Source organism: Apodemus sylvaticus, chromosome 19 (assembly GCF_947179515.1).
Source record: "Apodemus sylvaticus chromosome 19, mApoSyl1.1, whole genome shotgun sequence".
Classification (NCBI taxonomy): domain Eukaryota; kingdom Metazoa; phylum Chordata; class Mammalia; order Rodentia; family Muridae; genus Apodemus; species Apodemus sylvaticus.
Genome location: NC_067490.1, coordinates 2,731,983 through 2,741,629, shown reverse-complemented (window position 1 = coordinate 2,741,629; position 9,647 = coordinate 2,731,983). Strand labels below are relative to the sequence as shown.

Below are 9,647 nucleotides of genomic sequence, written 5' to 3'. Positions count from 1 at the left end.
GTGGTGGAGGATAAGCCCTGACTGTTGTTTCAGCGGATGTCACTCAGGCCGGGATGAGCTCGGGGAAGGCATTTTCCTGCTGGTGTTAAGTGGCATTTTATTGGGTTTTGGACAGTTGTCATGCAGCAGACCGAGGGCCGAGTGGACATTGTTTTAATTTGTACATCTGGCCTTGGGCTCCTCGGGTCTGATCTGTGTCTCGGCCCTGTGACCAATGCTGTAGTGAATATGGGGGAGCAGATGTCTGACCCACGACTTCCTGACTTCTACCTTTGTTCCTGGTGATGGGATTTCTGGATCCTAGATTGTTCCTCGAAGTGGACAATGACATGTCTGTCCATCTGTCTCTATGAACCAGCTTTATTGTTACATCTGTTTGTCTTTGTTTCTTATACAAATCCTTTGATTCCTATATTGGAGTCTCTTTCTCTTACAGAATTACATATGTAAGTACAAAAATTAATTCTTATTTTAATAATGTTGGCTTCATGTATTTTAACTTTTTATTGTTTAGTGGTCTTTTATTTACCTATTTTCTATCAGTTATCTATCAATTACCTGTCTGTCTGTCTGTCTGTCTGTCTGTCTGTCTTTAAAGAGAAGATCCCATGTAACCAGGGCTGGCTTGTGTTGGCTTGAATGCAAACATCCCCCATACATAGACGTGTTTGGATTGTTGGTCTCCAGTTGGTTGTACAGTGTTGGTAGATTTGGGTCACATGACCTGAGGAAGTGTGTCCCTGGGGCGGGCTTTGAAGCTTCAGAACAGGGCATCACCCCCAGCTGCCCTCTCTGCTTCCTGCCTGTGCTTGAGGCACAAGCGCTCAGCTTCCTGCTGCTCCACACAGTGCTCTTCAGCTCTGTCAGCGTGGAGTCCTGGGAGCAACCCTCAGAGTGTAAGACAAAACAGGAACAACCAAACAGACAGCCTCATCCACTTCAATCATTTCTCTTTGAATGTATTCTGAATTTATCAATAATTGCTTCTCCCAGTGAGAACTGAAAAATCAACTATAACTCAAATTGGATTAAACTATTTTTTTGTTTCCTGTGAATATTTATATTTGTGTAACTTTATATTAAGTGTTTTCATTTCATGTAAAATATCAAGTAGTACTTTGTGGTGTGTAAAACTCATGAGAGTTTCAATTTTCAGTATCTATCAATAAAGTTTTATAGCAACATAGTGGTGTTCTCTTATTTGTGTAGTCTGTATGGCTGGCTTGGGTCCAAACAAGACAGAACTGAGTGGTTGTGACAAAGTATAAATGGGCACGAAGTTGTATTTGTAGTGGTATGGAGAAATTGAACTGTGTTACAGAAGGATGATTTTATTTTGTAATTCTAGTGACCATTTTTAAAGTAAAAAATGGTGTTGTGGGGAAGTTGGCTTCATGGTTGTACAGAGCAAGGTAAGGACAACCTCTGACCCCAATATCACAGCATGGGGACCCCAATATCACAGCATGGGGACCCCAATGTCTCCTCATTCACATCTCAGGTTGACCAAGGTTTCTCTGCCATCCTGCTGCATTATGGGTAACTGTGGGGGCAGGCACTGCGCAGTGAAGGAAGAATAGAGGGTGAGGTGGAGGTGTGGATAGGTGTGGAGGAATGAGGGCTGGAGAAAGGGAGAACTTTGGGGGTTTTGCAGGGGGAGAAGAGGAGGAGTGTGGAATAGAATTGGTTAATTATCACGCAGGGACAAGGACACAACCAAGACTCACTGAGAAGCAGAAATGGAATAGACATTATGGGTGTGTGGGGGTGGGGTAAGGACGAGGGTAAGGATTGTACAGGGGTAGGGTGGGGAATCAGGTAGGAACTAATGGAAACAGAATATGAAGCATCAGTTGGGAGAGGTCGGAGGAGGACAGTACTCAGAGAGATGTCCTGGGTTGGGGACAGGGACATCTCTGGGATGGGCTGGAAGTCCAGGGCAATGGAAAGTCTCAGGAACTTTTACAGTGACCCAAGCTCAGACTCCTAGCAGTGGGGTTATCACACCTGAAACAGCCACGCCCTATAACCAGGTAAGACTTCCAATGAAGGGATCAGGACACCAACCCAGCCACAACACCTTAGACCCACATGGTCAAGGAGACCATAAGAAGACCTACAGAATCAACTAACATGGGCACATAGGGGCCACAGAGACTGAACCACCAACCACAGAACAGGCACATGATTGACCCTCTGCACATATGTAACAGTTGTGTAGCTTGGTCTTAATGTGGGACTTCTAACAGCAGGAGCATGTGCTGTCTCTGATTCTGATTTTCCTGCCTACAGGATGCAAAGATGAAACAGAATTGGAGCCACAAACCAACCAATGACTGGAACAGCTTGAGACCCAAGTCATTAGATGAACTGACCCCATATAGTGTTGATGTCACTATGAATGCTACTCTGTTGTACTTGCAGACAGGACCTAGCAAAACCTTCATCAGAGAGGTTTCACCCAGCAACTGATGGAAACAGATGCAGAGACACACAGCTCAATAAGGCTGAGCTTGTGAGAATCATGTAGATGATTGAGAGGAAGGATTGTAGGAGCCAGAAGGGTCAAGGAAACCATAAGAAGACCTTCAGAATCAAGTAACATGGGCCCATAGGGGCTCACAGAGACCGAACTGCCAACCACAGAACAGATACATGATTTACCCTCTGCACATATGTAACAGTTGTGTAGCTTGGTCTTAATGTGGGACTCCTAACAGCAGGAGCATGTGCTGTCTCTGAGTCTGTTGCTTGTTTTTGGGACCCTACTTCCTACAGTTCTGCCTGTTGTAGCCTCAATAGGAAAGGCGTCTTACTGGAACTTGATATGCTAAGGCCTGTTGATACCCATGGGAGGACTCCAGTCTTCTGAAGAGAAAGGTAGGGAGAAAAGTTATGTGGGGGAGGGATGGTAGGTGGAGTGTGAGGGACTAGGGGTATAGGTGGGAGAGTAAACTGTGGTCAGGACGTAAAATAAACAAATAAATAAATAAATAAATAAAGGAATTCAAATTAAAAACATAGAGACAGATCTTGGCTGACCAGTGATGGCTTCTGCCATATCTCCCCACAGGCAGGTAGATCTTTAAGTTTGAGGCTAACCCAGTCTGTAGAGTGGGTTCCAGTACAGTCAGGTTTCTCCCTAGAGAAACCCTATGTATATAAAAACATTTTATTCATCAGAATGAGTGTGGTTATCAGTTTTGTGGTTATATTATAATTTTCTTGGAGAGAGATCACGCTAACTATTCAATGAATTCCAGTTACTGGAACAAGGACAGGCTATTTTGGAGGAAAGGCTGTTCATTTGTGTTGACAGGAAAGGAGATTAGTCTCTGGAGCCCTTCCAGAGTAATATAGATCAGATATGATAGGGGGAGACCCCCTGAAACCTATAAAAGATCAAGTAAATCAAACAGGACAGGTAAAGGTTCATCTTGTCATCCTTCATATGACACGAATGAAACTTATTACAGTTGGTTGTTGAGAAAATTAACTCAAATACAAAAGACATCTGTCTTTCACCCCTCAAACAAGGGACAAAATTTCACCCTTAAGTGATCTCTGCATGCTACACAATTCATATGAATATCTTTTTTTTTTTTTTGGTTTTTTTGAGACAGGGTTTTTCTGAGTAGCCCTGGCTGTCCTGGAACTCACTCTGCAGACCAGGCTGGCCTCGAACTCAGAAATCTGCCTGCCTCTGCCTCCCAAGTGCTGGGATTAAAAGCATGCACCACCACCGCCTGGCAAAATTATATATATGTATATATATATAAAATACTTTATTATATACAAGTACACTATAGCTATCTTCAGAAGCACCAGAAGAGGGTATCAGATGGTTGTGAGCCACCATTTGGTTGCTGGGATTTGAACTCGGGACCTCTGGAAGACAGTCAGTCAGATGGCTCTTAACCACTGAGCCATCTCTCCAGCCCTCAGATGAATATCTTAATGGTACTAAAATTTTCATTGGGAGATTCATATGTTTCAGAATGCACAGCTCTGACAGGATTCATCTGCTGGGATGTGAACTGACCTGCTGTTCCAGCCCTCTGCTTCCTGTGCTGTCCTGTGCTGTCCTTGCTTCAAAAGCAGCTTTAGGATTCCTACTGATTCCAGGTCATCTTGCCTCATTCAACCTTTCAGAGGGATCCAGTCAAAACTTCAGTCAAGCTCTGGAGCTTCCAAATAGGCAAAGACTGGATAATAGGTGCTAAACTAGCTTTCTTACATCTAACCAGTTTTTCTTTTTTTTTCTTTTTTTCACATTTTTTTATTCGATATATTCTTTATTTACATTTCAAATGATTTCCCCTTTTCTGGCTCCCTACTCCCCGAAAGTCCCATAAGCCCTCTTCCCTCCCCCTGTTTCTCCATCTACTCCTTCCCACTTCCCTGTTCTGGAATTCCCCTATACTGCTGCACTTAGTCTTTCTAGAACCAGGGGCCACTCCTCCGTTCTTCTTGGACATCATTTAATATGTAGATTATGTCTTGGGTATTCAAAGTTTCTAGACTAATATCCACTTATCAGTGAGTGCATACCATGATTGATCCTTTGAGACTGGGTTACCTCACTTAGTATGATATTCTCCAGATCCATCCATTTTTCTAAGAGTTTCATGAATTCATTGTTTCTAATGCTGAATAGTACTCCATTTTGTAAATATACCACATTTCTTATATCCATTCGTCCGTTGAGGGACACATGGGTTCTTTCCAGCTTCTGGCTACTACAAATAGGGCTGCTATGAATATAGTGGAGCATGTGTCCTTATTGCATGCCAGGGAATCCTCTGGGTATATGCCCAGGAGTGGTATAGCATGGTCCTCTGGAAGTGTCATGCCTACCCCTCCTTACCACTTTAGAGAATTTCTCATCACAGTTTTCAGCAGGAGGAAGTTTTGGAGAGTCATCATCTTGATCCCTTGTGTTTGGGTGTCTGGTTGTGGTTATTTTATAAATTGTAGATAACGTGAAAATGGTCATAATTTTGAACAGAAAGGAAATAGATGGGAGGGGTTCCTAATTTTATTCTTAAAGAAAACATTTTGTAGCCACAATCTTAATTGATCGACATCTTTATAGTTTATACAAATTCAAGTTATAATTTCTTACATTGGTGCATAATTCGTATATTGCTACAGTTTATGTTTTAACCATATGAGACTCAGAGCCTGTCCTTCTCATAGCTGCTTTAGAAACTGTTTAAGATGATTAACTAACACAAGTGACAGATAATAAACTCATGGTTATGTTAGACTCTGATCTAATTGTTCTCAATTGTTTTCAGTTTACCCTAATAGAAATGGCTAAGAGCAGTTAAGGTTTTACAGTTTAGTGGTACTTTATTAGATAGTCTTCAAAACCACCAAAAATTCACAGAATGTGACATTTAATGTTATTTCATTATTAGGAATCTTTTTACCATATGTTTCTGTCAACTTCCCCCATTCCCTTTCAAAGAAGAACAGGACGTCTTTACCTCCAGCAATGTTGCATATTGTGGCAAGGTAGCCACTGGACAGAAATTGCTTATATCACCTACAGACGATATCCTCTCCAGAAGGACAAACAGAAGTGGGATAGTCGACTACTTAGCTCTGCCAAGACAGGGAACGCTGGTCCTTCATGTTTGCTCCTTCACGAAAGGTCTGCCATGTGGTTCTGGGACAGAAGACTGAAGATGGATGCCCCTATAAAAATTATGGACTCTTCAGGTCGTCAGCTGACTGTATAATTGTTTTCAATTTTGGGAAGCTATGTTTGGTATGTCCTATATACTCAGGTAATGTTTAATTCATTCTTGGATTTCTGACGAGTTTGAGTACTAGTTGTAATCTCATAATCAAAGTCATGTTGTTTAGCATTGAGAGAGAGGTTATAGAGTGGAAGACAGGATTTCCAGGTGGTGTTTCAGGTCTAAACATAATTCAGGGATAGAATTGTAAGTCTTTAAGTAAGAAATGATGGTAGAGTACTCTAATTGGCAAACACGATGGACTAGGTGTTATCACATCTAGTATTTGTAATTTACATGTATTCTGTAATTTACATGATTATTATGGTTTTGTTCAATTTATATCTGAGGGAAGAGGTGTTTTTCAATTGGACAGAAAAGTGAGATGTAGGGTGTGGTTCTGATGCTTTGATCTGGTATCTGTATGTGAGCTCCTGTTCCACAATTGGTTCTTGATCTATCAATAAAGATGACACTAGTGGCCAATGAGCTCTGCTGAATAGGTGGGGCTTCCAGTTTTCTTGCAGGGAGGCTAGCAGAGCCAGGGGAGGAGAAAAGATTATCCATTCTTGTGGGCATGGTGGTGGGTGGTGGAGGAGGAGCCATCAACCATGTGAGATCTCAAGAAGAATGGCCATTGGCTGCTTCCCCAATTGGGCCTGGGGTAGCAGGTGAGATACTAGAGACATAATTAAGCTGAGGGTAGATTTAGGGGCTGAACAAGGAGAAGGTAACTGAGCAACTGCCGTAGAGGGCAGATTTAGGGGCTGAGCTGGGAGGGAAAAGAAGAGTAAGAGAGCCAAGGAAGACTGAGAAGTGCCCAGCAATTGTGTCAATATGGTGGGCTGAGAATAAGCTAGTGTGTGTGTGTGTGTGTGTGTGTGTCATACGTGGATCTGAGAGAACCTTGGCAATGCTTGTTGTGAAGTACACGCAAAGCTTAAAGCTCAGTAGCAAAATCTCCACTCTACAGATTGTTCTACTTCAAATTAAGCAAAACTCCTCCAGGTGTGCCCTCCATTTTTGTGTGTGACTTAATTCCATATGTTGTCAAATTGACAACCAAGAATCACATCCTATTGTCCCTGAGTACCCACCAATACTAGTTTACCAGACCTAGCCCAGTACCATATTCATTGGCTTTTTTTAATGTTACAAATGATAGTGATCAAAAGTCAAAAGGAAAATAGCACTTGAGACAAGTCTTTCAATGGTCCCAATGCAAAAAATTCTTTCTGGGGCTCAGTGGATAAGAGTGCTTGCTGCTCTTGCAGAGGACCTAGGTTCAGTTCCCAGCTCCCTCATTACTGTACAAACATCTGTGCTCCATTTCACCCGCCCTAATGCTACTGACTCTGTGAACCCAGGCACACATGAGATGCACACAAGGACATGCATGTAAAACATCCATCCACACTGCACAAAAGTGCATCTTTGGAGAGGAGTCTTCATCTGTTATTGGGTGTATAGTGTGGGCCTCTGTGTGAGTACAGTCAAGTGGGAACCAGTGTGTCCTGTCATGGCTCCCACATGGAGGTCCCAGGATGGTGGTCAGGTCTGTTCTCACCCTCATGTGGGTCCACAATCACACTAAGGTTGTCAAGCTTGGCGGCTAATGCTTTTTATCTACTTAATCACGATGTCACCTCTTGTTTTGCTGCTCATATTTCCTTTCTTTCGTTCCTTCTTTCCTTCCTTCCTACCTTCCTTCCTCTCCTTCTTGCTTTTCTCCTTTTCTTTTTGAGTGAGGAGCCCACTACAGAGTTGGATGTGTAGACCAGGCTGGACTAAAACAGAGAAAGACCCACGTGCTCCACCATTGCTGGTATTACAGACATGTGCCATGTCACTCAGGCTCCAGTGTTTGAGACAGGGTTCAAATAGCTCAGGCTGACCTTGAACTCACTATGTAGCTAAGGATGGCTTGAGTTCCAGATTGTCCTTCCTCTACCTTCTGAGAAATTATAGTTATGGCTATGGTTATGATTAGCATTGTTAGCATTAGAGTTAGAATTAAGGGTGAGGGTTATGTATACTTTTGGGTTTCTGGTGATGTTAATGTTAGGGTTGTTAGGGTTTGGATTAGGGTTAGGGTCAGGGATAAGGTTGGTAATGTTCACGTTATGGTTATGGTGATGGGTAATGTTAGGGTCGTTAGGGTTTGGGTTATGGTTATGGTTATGGTTAGTGTACAGAGTTAAGTCATCTGTCTATAAGAGCAGTCATCTCTGGAATCTTTATTAACACCTATTGACAATACAAAGGCTGCGACTTGGGTGCTCTATGAGAAGACACCGCACATCCCCTCTGGTTTTCCTCAGTGTCTCTAAAGCTCTCCGATCTGCTCCTGCTCATCGCCTTCACCAGTCATCCCTTTGGCTGGCATAGGTTGGGAACTGAGGAGGAGATAAGGTTTGTGGTATCCTGGCACCTGGAGTCCAAGGCCCCTTGTAGGTCCTGCTCAGTCTGTGATCTTAGGTGCTGGGTTTGGCTTGGACTGAGGATGAGGCAGGGAATGTGGTAGAAACTACATATTTCAGGAAGACATACCTTCCCCTCATCTTGGTAATTAATGGAGCTAGACCTTGGCTCATGATACCATCTGCGTTTGAGCTGTGACAGGTGTTGACATAACTCTGTTGTGTGCAGATGTGAGCTGCTCCTGATTCTTAAAACAGAGTCAATACAATTTTGTTGTCTTCTTTGTGTCATCTTTTAACATTCCATAAAGTGTAGATCTGAGAAGTCTCCCCATTGGACAGGGTGTGAAGTGATGGGATTGGGGTGTTGTTGGGGTGGTGAGGTGAACCTTCACCTCTTCCTGGTTAAACATCACATTCAGAATGAACACACACCCTGGCCTTATTATTGTAACTTTCAGTTTTGGTGACTGAAACTCTAATTGCTCTGCTGTCTCAAAGGGCACTACGTTAATAGGCAGTGACACCAGCCCATCCACTGACATTGCCACTGCCACCGAGGTCATCCTCATTGTAGTTTCTGTTGTCATCGCTGGAGAGGCTGTGACAACTTGCTGCACTGCTGTCTGCTGCTCTAGAAAATTATTCTTGAGGCGAGGAAAAGGGATGCTGGCATTGGGGCGAGCCCAGCTTAGAGCTGTGAGAGTCCCTTGGAATGGGGCTGAGGTGTGAGAGGAGGATTTGCGGTCTCCTGGATCCCCTTGTTCCTGAGCTGTTCCTGATGAAGTCACAGCCTTTCAAAGCTGGGGGCAAAGAGAAGCAGGTAGGTGGGCACTGAAGACAGCTGGGGTGTGCAGCAGAAGCAGAGAGGAGATTGTGCTGAGTGAGTCCCAGCAGGTCATCTCCCTGGTGGCTCAGCCTGGAGACAGCTCAGAGGTCCCCTAAGTTTGTCCTTCTCAGGCCTTTAGGCTCCCTCCTCACCCTCTATCCTTCCAAACAGCAGGTGGTTTGGGAAGAAAAGAGTCCTTTCCTGTTCCTTTCAACCCTGTGTACACCCAGCTTGGTCTTTATCAGCAGAGACTATGAGGAACAACCTGTGTTGTGGCATGTGTGTATGTGGCACCTGCTGTGTCTGGGGTTGGATATTCTGAAACCATGGCAGGGCTGGTCTGGAAGAGCAGTGTGGACAACCTCCACAACCTAAATCAGGATAAAACATCTGTGATGGGCATGCCAGCCTTCTTGGAGACCTGTGTGTCTCTGAAGCTGGTCACAGTTGTGGATCAGTAGAAAAACAGGGTCCAGGCTATTCCTGAGATTCCTGAGGGAGGGTCTGGGCATACGCTTCATGTTTTGGGGTCACAGAAAGTTTGTGGATGAGGGGGAGTTGGAGTCCTGGTGTCTACACTGGGCTCTCCTCAAGGCTCTGAGAAGGGAAGGGTCTATATTTCTGAGTAGAGCATGGCTGCTCCTGAGCCGG

At 43.9% G+C, this 9,647-nt stretch overlaps 1 protein-coding gene across 1 annotated transcript in view; it reads left to right on the top strand.

Moving 5' to 3' along the window:
* Positions 1-422, top strand: part of LOC127670111 (butyrophilin subfamily 3 member A1-like) — a 62,447-nt gene extending 62,025 nt beyond the window's left edge. Inside the window, exon 10 of the mRNA XM_052164429.1 lies at positions 1-422. This exon is cut by the window's left edge and continues 787 nt beyond it. The gene's annotated coding sequence lies outside the window, so the exon portion shown is untranslated.
* Positions 423-9,647: the final 9,225 nt, after the last annotated feature.